The following is a 19,502-nucleotide window of genomic DNA, read 5'->3' on the forward strand; positions in this document are numbered from 1 at the left end:
TAACACCCTGGAGTTTTGAAGGGCAGAACCCTCAGGACTGGGACTCAAGGTGGCCTCCACATTCTCTTGCTGCAGCACCTTGCCCCCAACCTCCAGCCCCCAGCCCCATGCCCAGGTCTGGCTCGCTTGGGGCCAGTGGAGGAGAGCAGGCACCCACCCCAGCTGAGCTCTCAGGCCAGACATAGCATCACCCACCCCTCCACCTCACCCCTCTCCACCCCCCACCCCCCACCCATGCCCTGGGAAGAGGCAGAAGTCAATAATAACAAGGTGTGGCTGGAGGACAAAGGATCTGGATGGAGCCCCAAGTTGGGGAATGCAGATGCCAACAAGAACCCCAGCAGCTGTGGCCTCACTGCCAGGATTTTCCCACCCAGACTCTTATTCCCCTGGTGAGGCAGGAGACCTGAGTCCAGACAAGCGATCTGAGTGAGACTCAGAGAGAGCAGGGTTGCCCCAGGTCACCTGGCGAGTTGGTGACAGAGCTGCAACTGGGATCCAGACCTTTGCTTCCCGGTCCTTCATGATCCCACTCCTGAGAGGGCAAGAGCCCCGTGGCAGGAGCAGTGCGGGACAGCCTTCCACACTGGAAGTCAAGGCAAGGCAGGAGGGTCAAGACTGGGAGAGGGTGTGGGGCTGGAAGGGCTCCCTGAGCTGGGAGGTCAGAAGAGAAGAGAGGTTCCTCTGGACAGGAGCAGCCCAGGGGAGCTATAAGAAGCAGGGTTGCGGGGGGTGGGGTGTCTGACCAGAGAAGACGGTCTGGCGATCAGTCAGTGACTAGCAATTAGTCCAAGCCCGCAAGGCTCAAGGAAGTTCTTGAGTAGGGGAGCTGCAGACCCAGCACAGGTGGGAGACTACTGGTTGGATGTCAGCTCTCTGGTCCTGTCTCCACTTCAGGCTCTCCCATCTCCCAGCCCTTTTGCATATTCTCTTCCCTTTGTGGGCCTCAGTTTCCTCATCTGTAGAATGGGGGTCAGCTCTCTGTTCCGTTCATGGCTGAGGAGGTGTTTTGTGATAGGACTTTACATACTTATGGGTGTGAGATACTCCTATACAAATATGACAAAGAGAATGGAGTCAGGGACACCCCTTCAGGGGGCTCCTCCATTCTCTGGATTACCTGGCCCCAGAGGGAGAGGCTCCATACACTTGCTTTCCCCAATCCTGCCAGCATGTCTGGGAGGCCCCTGGTCTTAGCAAATATTTGTGCCTCTGATGTAGTCAGTGGCTGCTGGAACGTTCTGTCCTGTTGCTCATTTGTCCAGGCCTCTGCCTCATGCTGTGAAGATCCTGGAAGAGGACAAAACTGCAGGGTTGGGACTTCCAGGTCCTTCCCTCCAGCTCCCCTCCTGCCTGCTCCTTCTGAGCACCCTTATCCCAGTTTACCCCTGAAACTCGGAACCCCATGCTGAGCACTGTGCAAGGACGGGTGCTGTGTGGTTCTTAATGAGCCTATCCCAACAGCTAGGACTTTGGGTCCAAACATGAGCTCAGCAGCTATCCTGCTGTGTTTTCGTGGGTGAGTCCCATTACTTCTCTTATTTCCTCATCCCTGTGACAGTGGTGAAGTGATTTGGGTCTGTCGTGGCACTGAGTGAGCCATTTTCTCCCTTAGCCTTCCTTCCCTGGCTCTGCACTGTCCCCATAGAAGTTTGGGCCTACAGGTTTAGTCAGAAAAAAGAACAAGAGTAAGAAGTTTCCTGTGTTATTTAATGCTCTATGCAACAGTATGCTAGTAAATGTTTAACAACCAGCTTTAAAAAAAAAAAAAAGTCCTGTTTTGCAGCATTTGCCTGATTTCTGTATTGTTAGTATTATCACCGTGGCTCTTTGAAGCTTCTAACATGACATCACAGATCATGGAGCCGGGAGCCAGTGATTGCTGGCCCTAGCACAACACTGCCTACAGGATTGGCTCCATAATTTGCCAGGCCAAGTGCAAAATGAAATTACAGGGTCCTTTGTTCAAAAAGTGCAGAAGGAAAGCTTTTTCCTCCTTTCTGCGATTTTTCTCTCAACCCACCATAATGTTCTTTTTACTTAGTGAACGGTGCACTCCTTCCAATGTGGGGATATTCACAGGGCAAGTGCAGACCTGCCAGTGGGGGGGTGGGGGAGTGGATGAGCCCCAAGACGGCACGCTCACATGGGGCCCACCAACTACGAGGTTGTGCCTCCTGCCAGCCACCAGACAGTTGCCCCAGGAAGTCAAGTCAGGCCATCTTCCGACCCAAAGACCTGGGGTCCCCACCCAGGTCCCAATCTCCAGGACAGGATATGCTTAGGTCGCCGCATAGGACTGGGAGAGAGGCTTGCCCTGTCCCTGTCGCTACGCCAGATGTACCTTATTGCTGTGAGTCTGGAGAAGGAGGGCCAGAGGCTGCAGGGTGGGGAGGAGCAGGAGCCCAGATGGGCAGGTGCACCCTACCGTGAGTGAGCCACCGCCAACAACTAGGTCCAGGGAGGCAGGGAGGTGGGGGCCTGCTGTGAGCCCCTGCACCGGCCCCATCACCGCCACAGAAGTTCACTTCCACAAATTCAAAGCTAAAATGGTAAAGAATTCTAAATGCTGGTAGACCCCAGTGCCTTGAACCATGGGTCCTCAACTCGGACCCTGAGCCCATGTCTGCCAAGCGAGGGAAGGATGCCCCCACAGGATCCAGGAGGAACTGCAGTGTTATTTAATTGGGAGATACTTGGGGAGATCCTTCGGGGAGGAGAAGCCAAAGAGCTTCCCAAACCCTCCCTCCTAGGAGAAAGCTCAGCACTTGGGAAAGCACTCACAGGGCATTGCAAGTGGACAAGAACTTGTTAAACAAACAAAGACACAGTTTTGTTATGGAACGTTGATCACCCAGCTACCGGGCCTCATCTCTTCCATTTGCATTGTGCTGCTTTGCTCCTTCTGAAAATACTTTCTAAAAATGTGTCTTTTGCTTCTAAACAAATGAGAGATAACATTGTCAAACACCCCATTCACTGCCCATCTGGACAACATGTGACGGGTTACATTCATTGGTCTACAGAGCATCCACAGCTATAAAACCCTTTTCCATACTGGTATTTGTCCTGGGGATTGAAGCCAAATATTGACCCAGTTTTAGCAAATTTAGAGCAGCAGTTTCTTGGCTGACAAAGTATTTCCACATATCAAGTGTGGTCATTTGTTCCCTTGAGGGGAATGACCGTGGTGTCCCAGGCAGCTACTTCCTGATTGAGAGGATTTGGAAGAGACACTCTTCATACCACACTAGCCCCAGACCAGGGTGGTTTGGGTTCAATTTCTCAGCATGGCCAGATGCTCCAGACCAGCTGCTGGAGGGGGCGTCTCCTCACGGAGGAGGGCCACGCAGTGTGGGCAAAGCCTGATGACACAAGTTCAGCCTGTGAGCTGTGTGTCCCTGAGCTCCGTCTGGATGATGACCCACCATGGGGGCCCAAGCTCAGCTCTTGAGCTCTCCGGCTGTGCTGCACTGAAGAGGGGGCAAAGGACCAGACCGTTCCAGCTGAGTGCGTACACACACACACACACACACAACCCTATCCAGACAGGAAGTCGTCCAGGACCCTTAGCCTGAAGTGTGTGCAGGGACACCAGCCACAAGCCAGTTGATAGCATCTTGAGAAAACCTGTCTGATTAAGGGAAAATGGGCACCCCTCTAGCATGTTCTTCAATTGGCTTCTCCATAGAAATTCAAACTACAGAGTGTTTTGAGTCTACCCCAGGCCCCTCTTACTCCTTGGTGATCTTGGACAAATCCCAGAGCACTATCCAAGCCTTAGTTTCTCCATCTGTAAAATGAGAAAGTGATGCCCATCTTCAAGGTTGTGGTCAGGATTAAACAAGATGCATGTGTGTATGTTCACGTTTATATGCCAGACACACAGCTGTTGCTGTTGCTACAGTAACAGATGGTAATAGGGAGGCTGTTATGATCATTAGCAATCAAGCAGCAGAGACAGGGTGATTCACCTGTGGGTCTCTGGTGAGACTGGGGAATGTGGATTCCGTTACTGGGCCTTGGCTGGGCTGGGCCAGGAGAGGGCTTGTGGAGTTGTGGTCTTAGGCAGCAGAAGGCAGAGGTATGAGTGAGTTGTGCTGGGCCCCTGGTCGCCTACCTCCCCAAGAAATGGTCAGAATTGGAACAGGGGGACATGAGGGTCATCCTCAGTCAGTCCCTTGTTTTACAGGTGGAGAAATGGCGCGTCAGCCTGCAGTGGGCACGTAGCTTTCATTCTACTGGCTTCAGAGCAGCTTGGGAACCCAAATGGAACTCCCTGCAGGTGCAGACCTCGGGTACTTGCTCCAACTCACTCAGCAATCTGCCTTCCTCCTCTCATCTGGTGTGCCACCAGCACCAGGCCACTCTCCACTTTCAGAACTGGATAAAACACCGCATCCCATGCGTGGATCTCACCACGGGGGAACTTGGCCATGAACCCCTATGGGCGATTTCATTCCAACTGAGGTGAAACTTGACCGGTGGGAAATAGGAGCTGGGAAATAGCTGGGCAGATATCTTCTCCCTCCTTTGTCCCTCCTTGGACTGTTCCAAGGTGCCACTCCTCCTTGTGACCCTCTGGCCACATCCCCAGGCAGAGCGCCCTGCCTGTTGGTCGTGAAGCTAGCTGTAGGCATCTCCAGCCACAAGCCCTGTGTTGCAGCCCAGCGCTCCTGGCCTCCCTCCCTTCCCCTCATCTCCCGAATAAAGCATTAGCACCTTAGTCCTTGCAGCAAACTCTAGTTTTCAGAGGCCCCAGGACAAAATGGGCAGCATTTCTACATTTTCCACATTTATGATATGATTATTCAACATAAAAGATGCGAAAGTAGAATCATTCCACCTACTTAGAGAAAAGTCTCTATGAAGACGTTTGCCACACATACACCTTGCTTTAGGGCAGAAATAAAAGGAGCGTGGGCTTGAGGTGGTTGCCCATGATGGCCCGCTTTGCTGGTATAGATGTTCTCTCTCTCACTAACTGTGGCTGCCTAGAATGTTCTTCTGCATCAGCTCTGGTGTGAAGCTCTTCAGAGCCACACACAGAGTCTCCTGATGGAGATCTGCCCTTTATTTCAAACCTTCTCATGCATGATGCTGAGAGACCGCGTGCCTCCAGCTTGGGGTTGAGGAAGCTCAGGGTTCCTACTCTGAGCAGCGGAGAACTCCCTCTCCGCCTTTTTAAAGATTTTATTTATTTGAGAGAGAGAGAGTGGGGGGGAGGGGCAGAGGGAGAGAAAGAATCCCCTGCAGACTCCCTACTGAGTGTAGAGCCCACACACAGGATTCCGGGCTCCATCTCAAGACCCTGAGATCATGACCTGAGCCGAAATCAAGAGTTGGAAACTTAACTGACTGAGCCATCCAGGTGCCCTGAGAACTCTTTTCCTGTAATTGTTTCCTGTATGGAGTTTCTTTCCACACCAACAATCAATTCTCCAACTGGGTGTCCAACAAGTCATCCCAGTTCTGACAGGGATGGTCTACCAGGAGTTGGTGTACAATCTTTCAAGTTAAAGGGCTCAGTCCCACAAGACTACCCCCACTTCAGATATCAGTTGCAAATGGGGTATCTGGGGTAGCCACACTTCTGGTGGGCTATGAACTCGGGTTCCCACAATTGCCCCCATCCCCCCAGTTCAATAATTTGCTTGAATGACTCACAGAACTCAGGAATACACTTGACTTAAATTTACTGGCTCATTATAAAGGATACAAAGAAAGAGTTAAGGGGCGCCTGGGTGGCTCAGCCCGTTAAGTGGCTGCCTTTGGCTCAGGTCATGATCCTAGGGTCCTGGGATCAATCCCCGAGTCAGGCTCCCTGCTTGGTGGAGAGTCTGCTTCTCCTTCTCCCTCTGCTTCTCCCCCTGCTTGGGCTCTCTCGCTCTCTGTCAAGTAAATTAAATAAAATCTTTTAAAAAAATAGTTTTTATCATCCAGTAGCCAGCCCTTCCCCTCCTCCGAGGTCAGGGTAGGGGTGTGGGTGAAAGTTCCCACTCTCTATTCACATATTTGGTGGTGATCCTCCCCCATCCTGGTGATCAGCCCCCATCCTGAACTATCTGGGGGGCCCCCCACCCCAAGTCACCTCATTAGTATAAATTCAAGGTTAGTCCAAGAGCTTGTTATTAGTAACAAAAGACACTCCTATCAGGAAGTTCCAAGGGTTTTAGGAAGTCTGTACCAGGAATATATACAGTGTAGATACATACTACATATATTATATCACATAAAACATATTATATACATATATAATTTTTTTAATCTTCCCACAATTCCTCTAAGGGAGTTGCCATTCATTTCTTCACTATGATTGGCACTATGCAAATTAGCTAAACTTGAGGATTGGCACGTATGCAGGCTCCACAACTCCCTCAAATCTGGCTGTAGGTCTGATCAATATTCAAATTAGGCAATCATCGTACGTGGATGCTCAGATGTGGTCAAAACATCACTGGGACTCCTAATTTATGCACTGATACACTCTACGTTTTGAGTATATTCTACATAGTTCACACCTTCTCTTCAGATCTTCAAGACCAGGTAGATAAAGATGAAGGCACTGAGAATCAGAGAGGACAAGCAAGTGGTCCAGAGGTCCACAGCAAGGCAGGGGCAGAAAAGGGTGGCACACCAAAGCCTTAGGGCTTCAGCCCAGAGTCCCTCCCCCTGCAGCCACTGGCTTCTTCCTGTAGTATGACATTGCCTCGGTGAACCATGTAGACAGATCACACTCAAGCTGGTGTCTTCCTTGTCAGCCCCAGTGACTCGGGACTGATGACCCTCAGAGCTAGGAAGGAATGACTGCCCCACTGTGAAGACAAGGAAACTGAGGCCCCAAGTTACAGAGCCAGTGGTGGCAGAGCCAGAAGCAGGACTCCCAGCACATGTTGCCCAGCCCCAGCTCCGTAGCCTTGACCTCTGGGTATGACTAAATTCAAATCCCAGCTCCACTGCTTATGCTCTGAGGCTTGAGCAAGTGAACCTCTTTATGTCTTAATTTTTAAAAAAAAGATTTTATTTATTTATTTGACAGACAGAGATCAAAGGTAGGCAGAGAGGCAAGCAGAGAGAGAGGTTCTCTCTCCGCTGAGCAGAGAGCCTGATGCGGGGCTCGATCCCAGGACCCTGGGATTGTGACCTGAGCCAAAGGCAGAGGCTTTAACCCACTGAGCCACCCAGGTGCCCCTCTTTGTCTTTAATTTTTGTTTTTATTTTTATTTATTATTTGACAGAGAGAGACACAGTGAGAGAGGGAACACAAACGGGGAGTGGGAGAGGGAAAAGCAGACTTCCCCCTGAGCAGGTAGCCCGAGGCAGGGCTCAAACCCAGGACCTTGGGATCATGACCTGAGCAGAAGGCAGACACTTAACGACTGAGCCACCCAGGCGCCCCTAATTTTTGTTTTTATTAAGTGGGTTTACAATGGCATCCACCTTTGAGGTGGATATTGAGAGGATTAAATTAGGTAACACCAAGAAAGGTTTAGGACAGGGCCTGGTATAAAGTACATGATCAACGAATGTGATCTAGTACTATTTTTATTATAATCCTGTTGGGGAGGACGTTTTCCTCTACCTACTTAGATTCAGTGATTGAGGACCTGTGGATTAAACTGACAGGCTACAAGATGAACAGGAGAAAAGATAAAGTTTATTTGTGTACTAAGGCAGGAGCTCATGGGAATATGGCTCAAAGAAGCAGTTAGAATATGAGGCTCATAGGGCATCTGGGTGGCTCAGATGGTGAAGCATCTGCCTTTGGCTCTGGTTATGATTGCAGGGTCCTGTGATCAAGCCCCACATCAGGATCCCAGCAGGGAGCCTGCTTCTCCCTCTCCTTCTACTGCTCTCCTTGCTTGTGCTCTCTCGCTCTGTCAAATAAATAAATAAAATCTAAAAAAAAAAATTGGGGGCTCATATATCACCTTATTTTATTTTCTAGCTTTATTGAGATTTAATTGACATACAACGTTGTGTAAGTTTAAGTGGTACAATGTGCTGATTTTAATACAATTATGTATTGCAAAATGATGACCACCGTAGGTTAGCTAACACCTCCCATCAAGCCATATAATTACCATTTCTTTTTTGTGGTGGTAACAGTTAAGATTTACTCTCTTAGCAAATTTCAAGTATATAATAGAGTATTATTAACTATAATTACCATGTTGTACATTAGATCCCCAGAACTTATTCATCTTATAACTCAAAATTTGTACCCTTTCACCAATATCTATCCATTTCCCCCCATTCTCCTAGCCCCTGGCAACCACCACCCCATTCTGTTTCTATGAATTCCGCTTTTTAGATTCCCCATAAAGTGATATCACACAGTATCTGTCTTTCTCTGCCTGACATTTTACTTAGCATAATGCCCTCATCATCCACCCATGTTGTCATGGCTGAATAATATCCCATTGTACATATGTACCACGTCTTTATCTTTTCATCCATCGATGGACACTTAACATTTTTTCCGTGTCTTGGCTATTCTGAATTATGCTGCAGTGAACACAGGCACACAGGCTTCTCTTGGGGAATCTGTTTTTGTTCCCTTTGTATCCATGCCTAGGAGTGGGGTTGCTGAATCATATGGTAATTCTGTTTTTTTTTTTAAAGTAGGCTCCATGCCCAACGTGGAGCCCAATGTGGGCCTTGAACTCACAAACCTGAGATCAAGACCTGAGCTGAGATCAAGAGTCAGATGCTTAACCGACTGAGCCACCCTGGCAGTTCCATTTTTAATGTCTTGAGGACCCTCCATACTGTTTCTCAAAGTGGCTGCACCCATTTACATTCCCACCAACAGCGCACGAGGGTTCCCTTTTCTCCACATCCTCACCCACAGTCATCGTTATTTGTCTTTTTGATGACAGCCATTTTGACAGGTGTGAGGTGACATCTCATTGTGGTTTGCATTTCTCTGATGATGAGTGATATGGAGCATCTTTTCATGTGTCTGTTGGCCATTTGGATGTCTTCTTGGGAAAAAATCTCTATTCAGGTCTTTTGCCCATTTTTAGTCAGATTGTTTGTGTTTTTTTTCTGTTGAGTTTCTTGAGTTCTTTATGTATTTCAGATACTTGCCCCTTGCCAGATATTAGATACCATCTCCATAGAGGAAGGGGGAAGGGAGTAACAACACTTAGGGGAAAACAAATGACTTTTAGGGAAGATAAATGGGCCTCTAGAATAGATGGGAGATAGGGTCATTTTGTGATACTTCGGTCTAGGTGACTCCTTATCCTGGTCTCAGGTGACAGGAATCAATCTTCTGTGGTTGTGAAATTTCTGGGGAGGGGATTTATGACCCTTGAATTCTTCTTTTGGGAGGCTCTGATTTTAGGCAGATAAGGGAAGTTCAGGGGGGAAAAAAAGCCTCTTCCTGTATGTGTTGATTTTCAGATATCTTTAGCTCAGAATAATCCTTATGACACAGTGGCGTATGTTACACCCCTCCAATCAGACACAGGAGAAGGTGGGGTAGGGTGGGAGATATAGGCCAAAGAGGGAGGGCAACTTTCAGTTTTCTAGACGCCTTTCAGGCTGCCCTCCCTGGCTGAGGTTGGGCCACTTGGGGCCTCTGCCCCTTATCAGAGCTCGCTCAGGGCTAAGCTGGAGCCATTCCATTCCCTGCCCCTCTGACCTGGTGCAATGGGGTGGCTTCCGGCTACTCTGGGGAACCTCACCCACAGCTGGAAGCGGGGAGGTGCCTACTGCTGGGCTAGGAAGGGCAGCAGAGGCCATTTCTCTGTCTGGGGAGGCTGACCACTTTTCCTGCCCTCCCCATGGGGTCAGGGTCTCCCAGGTGGAGAAGCAGCTGTGTCCCCCTCTGCAGACCTGCTCAAGCCAATGGCATCTCAAGCACATTTGACTCTCATAGTGGGCCATTCTTTAATACTTTCCTCCTTGACGTAACAATACCACAAAGATGATGAAATGAAATTAATATATTCCATATAAACCAAACTTGGCTTTTATCAGACAAAAATCATGGGACGCTTGAGTGACTTAGTGGGTTAAGCATCTGCTTTTGGTTCAGGTCACGATCCCAGCGTCCTGGGATCAAGCCCTGCATCAGACTCCCTGCTCAGCAGGGAGCCTGCATCTCCCTCTTGCTCTGCCCCTCTCTTCTGCTCATGCACTCACTCTCTCTCAAATAAATAAAATCTTTAAAAAAAAAACTATTACACCTCTTTGCACAATTTAACTAGTTTAAATTTTAAACAGAAATAAGACCTTTAAGCTGTCCCAGAGTGACAGAACTGAAGGCACTCGAGGTCTGTTCCTTTGTCTTTGCAATCACCAGGCTACCCTTGCTTATGTGGAATTCGCAGTTTATACCCAGCGCTCTGTCTCGAGGGGGCCGGAGACAGGAATGGCCCAGAAAGGGCGGAGGGGACCTCCAGGAACTGCAAACGTGTGCTGGCAGCTTGGTCTGCACGTGTGTAACAGGGAATTCTCTGAGTGAACTTTGATGTGTGACACAATATTCATGAATAAGCAGGAAAGGTGCTAATTTGAACTTATTTGATTTATTATAAAAATTCAGTAGTAATTGTAGCAATTGTTTAGAACTTTGACCAATAAAGGCCTTCCAGAGAGGAGTGTTTCTTTTATCACTGACATGGTTTAAAACTGCTAACACAGAGGGTATGTGCTATGGTGAGTGCTGTGAAGTGTGTAAACCTGGCGATTCACAGACCTGTACCCCTGGGGCTAATAATATGTTATATGTTTATAAAAAAATTAAAAAAAAAAACTGCTAGCACGGGGTGAAAATAAAAGGCAGATGGACTTTATTATTGTTTTAAATTCTCTGCATATGATGCCCCCTCTTACTGCCTGCGGTTGGGGTGTACAGCTCCCACCATCCTGATTTTTGTATACCACTAGCACAAACTGTGCTCACCCCCAGGCCCATGGGCTTTCACCTTTGAGCTGGAGGCTGACGGGCCGCATTGTTGGGATGTCAGGCCCTGGAGATCCAGATTGCTTCTGGCTTTCACTGGCCTCCAAGACCTCCCCACCCCTATGCCACCCCACCCCAGGGCCTGACTGGAAAGCCTCAGGTCACTGGAGACAAGCTTCCTTAGAGATGGGTTCATATGGGAAAACTGAGGCTTTGGGAGGAAAGGAACCTCGCCTGAGGGTGAGGCTGAGGGGAAGAGCCTGACCCAAATCTGAGCCTCCTTGGTGGCCGCTCAGACCCAGTGTGGCTTCCCAGAACAGGAGGTAGAGGAAGGGGTAGCTCTGAGACTGGCTGGGGCACTGTGGGGTGATTTGCATCTTGTTTGAATGCGTCCCTGCTGCCTCACACCCAGAGCAGACCCACCTATAGGATCCTAGGACTCAGGAGGACCCCTTCTGGCCCCCACAACCTCCCCTGTGCATTTCCTATCAGTCAGTGCCTGTGCCTGTCCGTGAGGCAGCCGGGCCAGTTCTCCCTGGGAGAGGCCCAGCTGACAGCACGGAGGGGCAAGTTCTGTTAATCAGACTCTAGACGCTTCACTGGTACAGAAGGTTTGGGCCTTGAGAAGGGAGGCCCCTCACCCAGCTGGGTCCCAGAGGTCCTGAAGGGAGGTGAGGCCCAGCCCTGAAGAGTCTTGAGGGCTTGGCATGCTCTGCTCCCTGCTGGGCAGTAGCGGGGGGTGGTGGGGGGGGGTGGAGGGGGGCGTGGGGGTTGTTTCCTTCACAATCCTGCCTTCACCTGGCTGTGAGAATTTGCTGAGTCGTGACAGGAGCTGGGACAGAAACAGACCTGGGGAGGAAGCCAAGGGCCAACTACTGATGCCCAGGGGGAGGGGCTGTCCTGAGAGCAGGCCACATGGCCAATGCCCAGGTTCCCCCACTCCATCCCTCTAGCCCCCAGCCCACTCTCAGACAGGTCAGCTGGGATACGCCAGACCATCTTCCCAGAGGAGTAAAATAGAGAAGCTGAAGGGACTCCATTTTATTTATTTATTTATTTTTAAAAAGATTTTATGTATTTATTTGACAGACAGAGATCACAAGTAGGCAGAGAGAGGGGTGGGGAAGCAGGCTCCCTGCCAAGCAGAGAGCCCGATGCAGGGCTCGATCTCAGAACCCTGGGATCATGACCTGAGCTGAAGGCAGAGGCTTTAACCCACTGAGCCACCCAGGTGTCCCAAAGGGACTTCATTTTAGAAAGTCTTCCCTTCTGGGATGCCTGGGTGGCTCAGTGGGTTAAAGCCTCTGCCTTCAGCTTGGTTCATGATCCCAGGGTCCTGGGATGGAGCCCTGCATCGAGCCCTGCACCGAGCCCCGTATCCGGCTCTCTGCTTGGAGGAGAGCCTGCTTCCCCCTCTCTGTCTCTGCCTATCTGCCTACTTGTGATCTCTGTCAATAAATAAATAAAATCTTTTTTAAAAAAAGAAAAGAAAGTCTTCCCTTCTGCTGTTTCACTCCTAAATCCCATTTACTCATGCTCTAGATTTTGTATCTGAGGAAAGCAAAGCAGCTAGGATCCCACTCCAGGGGGAAACAAGAAAGTTAACCATTCTCTAAGGTTCATCCGAGGCCCCCAAACACCTGATAACATCTAAGAGGAACTGGATTCCAAACACGTTCCAGGACAGTAGCTTTGAACAAACCTCGGTCAACACTGGCACCAATACCCCCCTTACCTTCGGTGATTTATGGAAAAATACCTATTGTTCACCTGACACTCACCTTTGATCAGACCCTACCCTGGGTTCCTGAAGGAACATGTACCCGGGACCCCTTTCCAATATAAACTCCTAACCCCAAGCAGCGGGGAGCCTCACTTCTCCTTTTCTGAGTCTCCCAGAACCTCCATCTGCTGTACACTATCGCTTACTACTCACTATAAACTCTGCTCTCACTTCCTCTGGGCTCGTGTTTGACTTCTCTCCTGCATGAAGCCAAAGACCTTCTTGGCTAGTCCTACTGGATCCCCTCTGGGTCCTTGGACCAGGCCTGTCTCTGTCAGCAGAGTCTGGTCCCATCAGGAAGGGCCCTTCCGGAAGCCCTCACAGCCCCGCCTGTGGGATACTCTCTCCCTGTACTCCTCCAGTGACAGAAAGCTCATTAATGCCCCAGATCACTGGCCTCCAGTCCTGCTGAGAGAAGGTCTTTCTTTTTTTTTGAGCTGGACCCCTTCTCCCTGGGACCTATCTCATTGGCCAGTGGGCCCCAGACACTGTTGTAAGGTCAGAAAACTTTCTTCTTCCTCCCTTCTAGGTTCTTTGGCTGGTCTAATAATTAAATTGACATAAGACAGATTAGCACAAGAAAAACACATTTCATAAATACAGGAACCCCATAAAAATAGGAGACTCCCAATGGTAGTAAGATAATCAAGGCTTATATGCTATTCTGAGCTAAGAAGGCGGTAGGGTTCTGGGACTTCAAAGTGGAGGAAGACAATTCACAGGAAGACGGGAAGAGCAAAAGTTTGGTAAGCAGATGTTGGCCATGCCCTGCAGATAATTCTTTCGGATGTAAGAAGTTATCTCTGTAAGAGCCCTCTTCTTGGTACAGGCCCCCAATCTAAATTCTTCTTTTTTTTTTTTTTTAAATAATTTTATTTATTTATTTGACAGAGAGGGAACACAAGCAGGGGGAGTGGGAGAGGGAGATGCAGGCTCCCCCCTGAACAAGGAGCCCAATGCGGGGCTCGATCCCAGGACTCTGGGATCATGACCTGAGCTAAAGACAGAAGCTTAATGACTGAGCCACCCAGGTGCCCCTCTGAACTGTTTTAGGCAGTTAAGGAGGAGGTAAAAAGCCCTTCCCGAGTCTGCTGGCCCCACAATGTCCAGTTTCAAATACCCTACACACTGAAGCACATTCCAAGGTAGCATGTTGCTCCCCTTTACTGTCGAAGCGGCTGGGCCTGGGTTGCGGGGTCTACCTCACCACTTCCGGTTTATACACATGTCCCTCCAGCCTCCCCAGATGACCACCTCAGCCTACTTCCAGAGTCTGTTCTGTTTTTTTACCCCTCATAATCTCTGGGGGCACACTGAGCTCCCCATCACTGGAGGGAGGCAAGCCAAAGTGAGGCCCAAGCCTGCCAATCAGAAGTCTCCTAAGTGTCGGGGGGGCCGCTTGGGTCCAGATTGTCCTGGAAGTTCCTCAGCCCCAAGAGAGCTGGGAGGAGAAATATAGGGGAGGCAGAAAGTTTGGGATCACTGCACACTCTGGTCGGTGGGGCTCAGAATCCTCAGCCTTGTCTGTTTTTCACCTTTCCCGATCCAAGTGAGGAAGCACCTCCTGGAAACAATACCCTACAGGCCAGCTGCCAAGGTGCTGTTTGTCTAGTGAGCTCAGGCCTCCCAGCCACGCAGAGAATGCAGAAGGCCTGGCCTGGAATAATCCAGGAGCACCTACACACACACACACACACACACACACACACACACACACACACACACAGCCCAGCTCTGGCTCAGCACCTCCCCAGAGAAGGGCACTCACCCTACAACACAGGCAGGGTTCCAGCTGCCTTATAGACCTCTGCCATCTGATCGCCAGAAGGGCCAGGGAGCAGGGACAGCCTCTCCTTCCACTAGACTCACAGAAGATACTTTCTGAGACCACAAATAGCGACCCACGCACAGAGTGGGTTTTGGGCTCTGGATGTACTTTGAAAGTAGGAGGGATACCTAAGGAGTCAGGCATGATAAAACTACCTGCAGAGCAAAGAACAGGCAGGGCCAAGAGAGGAACAAGGTCACCCCAGTGCCTGGCCAGGTCCCAAGGCCCAGGCGTACAGCTGGGGGACACACACCCCCTCACCGGGCGCACACAGTCAGTTGGGGACCTTTACTGCCTTGTCTCTCCTGGTTCTACAGTAGCCCCCCTTTTCACAGTTAAGTCCTATCAGAGACCTGGGATTTAAACCCTGGCCTTTCCCAGCCAGCCTGGCCTTTCCCAGAGCCCTTGAGACCCTTCTGGGACCAAGGTCAACTAAGAGTTCTGGGTTTCACATCAGCACTGGTCCCAATCACAGCCTGGCCAGTTTGGTTCCTTCTGCAGGAACCAAGGAGAGCCCTTCAACATGGTTTTCAGTTTCTGGCATGTGGTGGGGGCTCCCCTCCCTTCCTCGAGTCTCAGGTTCATCTTACAGTCCTACCTACTTCAAACCTTCTTCCTACCTGTTCCAGCTTCCCCTCCAAGAGGGGGTTGGGGCCAAGGATGGGGAAGCCGGGTCCAGCTCAAGAACAGACTCTGGACTAACAGCTTTTAAGGCACATTTGATGAAATTTTATTTCAGACCCCAGAGGCTAGAACACTCCCAACAGGGGCTCCGGGGCAGCAGATAAGGAATCTAGGGGCCAGATTTCAGGAAGCACTCACCCTCAGAGTGTCGCAAGTGCAGGCTTGGCACTGAAGAGTGACTGCCTCTTTACGTTTTTTTGTTTTTTGTTTTTCCATTGTAGGTACCTTGCTGGCCTTACCCTGGTCCCAGCCTGGACTCCAGGAAGAAGCACTGAGGAACCTTGTCCACCTGAGGCAGATAGGCACAGAGTAGAGCTCGCTGGAGCCAGAACCTAGGAATGCTTGGCCGGCTCCAAAAGAAGCCACCTGGCAAACAAGAGGCGAAGTGCTCTGCATATCAGCCTCTTGGAGGTTTGCATGGGGTGGGGTTGGGAGGCCAAGTGACAAGGCACCAGTAGCCATGCTGCAGGAGGGGAACAGAGTGGGTGCTGTGCCCACTACACAAAGGGAAGACTGAGGCTCTGATGTAAAGGGAGCTGCAGAGATAGGTGTCTGTAGGAAGGGGAATCTTCAAAGGGGCAAACAGGTAAGAAACTTCATAGCAGGCTGATTCTGCTTATGGCCACTCTAAATGCCCCATCCTGCCCTCCTCCCTCCTCTACCATGCCGCCCACAAAAGCTCTCTTCCGCAAGGATCTCCTGCTCTGGGCTCACCCCACCAGAGACTTAGCCTGAAGGATACTGGGGGACAGGAATGGGAGAAGACAGAAAGGGGTGAGCTGTGTTGTCCTTTTCTTTCCCTTGACCTCAAGTGCCAGCTAGGGTCAGTCCCACATCCTTCTCAGCCTCACTTCCCTTGGGAAGCCTTTCTTGACCTACCCTCACTTCTTGACTTCTCTCAACACTTAGTGCAGGTCCAGGGAAAGGGATCTAACTGGATGTGGCCTGGGGGCTCTAGAGTTTTGTTGAGTGCTCTTAAGGTATCCTGCCTCCCCTATCAAACCATGTCACACCAAACAGATATGATATCATGGGTGTCCTCCATCTGTCACTGTCCCTCTCAGACCAGCCCTGGGAGAGCAAGCTTTGTCTCCTGTCAGTGGACCCCCATTAGGCTGAACCTCTCCTCCTGCCTGTGGGCGCCCACAGAAGACCTTATGGAGATACCTCCCCCACACACACCCTCCTCAGCCACAGCCTCCCTCCCCCACCCTCTCGGGACAAAGCTTGGGAAAGAAGGGGACAGGATTTTAGAGAAGTGACCAGAAGGTCCTGAAACCACGAGTCAGGCCTCTATGGCCAAGGGCCCAGGGAGTCTGCCCTAGCCTTGGTGTGTGTGCAGTGGCGGTGAGGGGACGGTACCACGGATGCCCCCAGGAGCCACTGGGACATATGCTGAGTGCTAGCCCTCCTTGCTGGGAATGTGTATCTGAAACACTGAAGCGGAATTCCTAGCTTGCAAAAACAGAGAGACGCCCTACTCAGAATAAAGCACAGACTCACCGCAAGCCAAGAGCTGATCTTATATAGAGTGGGGAGAGCAGGCTGGTCAGCAATTGGCCAACTTTCAAAAGCTGGTCTGTTTGCAGATTGGCTGACTTTCAGCCTTGGAGCTTAGGGATTGGCTGACTTTCAGAAGGGGCGCTGCTAGGGAGTAAGGCTCTTGCTCATTGGCTGGCTCTCAGAGGGGCGGGCACTGGAGTGAGGCTGCCACTGGTTGGCTGGCTCTTGGGGTGGCAAGTGAAGAAGTCTGTGATTGTTTGGGCCAAGTTTTAAATGGATCTATAGTGCTTTGTCTTCATCTTGGGACTTGGGTGCAGAAATCTTTTCTTTTTTTGAATTTAGAAAATAGAAACCTTTTATTTTGACCTCCACACCTGACACAACCCCCCGCCCTCGCCCAGCCACGCAGGGATCATCTGTGCTCAAAGTATCCAGAAATGGGGCGCCTGGGTGGCTCAGTTGGTTAAGCCTCTGCCTTTGGCTCAGGTCATGATCTCAGGCTCTTCGGAGGGAGCCCCACATCAGGCTCTCAGCAGGGAGCTTGCTTCCTCCTCTCTCTCTGCCTGCCTGTCTGCCTACTTGTGATCTCTGTCAGATAAATAAGTAAAATCTTAAAAAACAAACAAACTATCCAGAAGTTTGAGTCTGCCCAGCCTGGTCATTTGTTTCTCCAATAACTCCTAATCAGGTGCTCTGAGATACTGGGGGACCAGAGCTCTAGAAAGCAGACCAGGGCCCTTGGCTTCTGAAGCTGGATATACCCTCCTCAGGGTAACTGAGCCCAGAGCTGGGCGTCCAGACCATATTCAAGTAATTTGTTGGTGGCAATGGCTTTCAGGATGGGCAAGGGACACCTGGTGGCTGTGGTCTGCTCTCCACTAGTGACTGGTCAGATGGGGCCTGGACCCTGCTGGGTGAGAACCCAGAAGAGGGAGGAGAAAGGACCCTGGGGTCCAATGGGGGAAGTTCAGAGCACAGCCCAGTGTTGCCCCTTGCACACTTAGATAACCACTGGCTCTGACTTCGCTTCTGGACTTGGACCTGCATCCCAGAGCCAGGAGAGGACTGCTATTAAAGACAACAAAAGCCCGATGGGGATGGATAGCTGGATGAAAGGCTTTAAGGAGATTGTGTGGTGAATTTGGCAGGCTTGGTATAAGCCATACCCTCCCTTTCCTCCTGCTGGAAAAGTCGGCCTCAACACTGGCTACTCCTCCTGCCTCACACATTCAAGAGTGCGGATGGCCCGGACCTCACTAGTTCCTCGTGTCTGGGGCCCAGTGTGAGTCCTGCATGACCCAGCAGGGCTCCCAGTCCTCCTTGGGTGGTATTTTGGTCCTCACCCCAACTCCACCCCACCAAGCCCTGGATAGTTGAGGATGCTCTGATGTTCTGGATTAGTTGACTTTAACTGCTTTAGAAAAGGGTAGAGTACCTTTGGGAAAAACAAAATACATTAATTTGGGTCCTAGGTCAGAAAAACAAATTTATATTTGGCTTTGGTCTGGGTTGGTTTTGGCCTTCAGCCACTGGTCAGGAGAGCAAGAGGGCAGGGAGGATTGTCTTGGCCCCAAAGCAAGAGAAATGGGTTGAAGCCCAGCTCTGGCCAGAATCATAGAGGGAAGTGGGCCAAGCCTTCAACCATCTGGACTGTTCACTTCAACATGCATTTACTGAGCACCTGCTCTGTGCTAAATACATACAGTATGGGGTCCATGTAAACTCTGCCCCGCCCTCCTGGGGTTGAGAGTCTAGTGGGGAGACAAATAAGTGAATCAGGGCTGATTGGGGTGTGAGGGAGGGAGGGAGCAGAGGGGTTGTGCCAGCCCAAGGGAGGCATTGGATTCAATTCAGGGTGAGAGGTGATGTCAGAAAGATGTCATTGGACGCAGGACCACTATATAATTCGTGTGGTCCAGGGCACAATGAAAATTCAAGGCCCCTTGTTCGGATTTCAAGATGGCAAATAGCAGACCCCTTGACCCAACACAGGCAGGATGGGGCCCTGTGTGGACTGCCCAGAGCTCACCTCCCTGCATCTGGCTTTGCCTAAAGGAGGACACGCCTGAGCTGAGTCTGAAGGATGAGTGTGAGCTTGCCAAGGGAAGCATCGTGAGCTATAGTGAGGTCCATGAAAGAGCACAATGTGTGCGAGGACCTGGCAGCTCTGTGAAATTCCCAGAGCCTTGTGTTCTCAGAGCTGGGCCTTAACACCCCCGCAGGGGCCCATGCAGCCGGACAAGGTTTTCCCAGGCTTCAGGGGTCATGTGAGGATGCCAGCTGTCCTTTCTTGCAGGGGGTGGGGCTGGAAGGGGGGGGACACAATCATTTTAATCTGACATAATAGCCTTCCCACTCAATGGGAATTAAAGTGTCCCTTCTTTCTTAAGAAATAAAAAAAGTTGGGGCACCTGGGTGGCTCGGTTGTTAAGCATCTGCCTTCGGCTCAGGTCTTGATCCCAGGGTCCTGGGATCAAGCTCCATTTTGGGCTCCCTGCTCGGTGGGAAGCCTGCTTCTCCCTCTCCTGCTCCTCCTACTTGTGTTCCCTCTCTCTCTATGTCGCTCTCTGTCAAATAAATAAACAAAATCTTAAAAAAAAAAAAAAAAGAAATTTAAAAAGCTGCTTTTTGTAACGTATTTGGCAAATAGATAAACATACATACAAAAGTGAAGTGAGAAGCCTATGTTGGTTTCCCTAATTAAAAAAAATAGTGGGTGGTCTGTGAACTCTCCAAATCAAAGCTCTGCCTGGTATCATAAAGTTCCCTGGAGAAGCCACAAATGA

At 50.4% G+C, this 19,502-nt stretch overlaps 1 long non-coding RNA gene across 1 annotated transcript; it reads left to right on the forward strand.

The window, feature by feature from the left end:
- Positions 1-1,304: 1,304 nt before the first annotated feature.
- LOC125105036 (uncharacterized) lies at positions 1,305-16,443 on the forward strand. The gene is made up of 3 exons (XR_007128790.1): positions 1,305-1,519; positions 4,193-4,484; positions 15,435-16,443. It is a non-coding gene; the product is annotated as an uncharacterized LOC125105036 (long non-coding RNA).
- Positions 16,444-19,502: the final 3,059 nt, after the last annotated feature.

Source organism: Lutra lutra, chromosome 7, assembly GCF_902655055.1.
Source record: "Lutra lutra chromosome 7, mLutLut1.2, whole genome shotgun sequence".
NCBI classification, from domain to species: domain Eukaryota; kingdom Metazoa; phylum Chordata; class Mammalia; order Carnivora; family Mustelidae; genus Lutra; species Lutra lutra.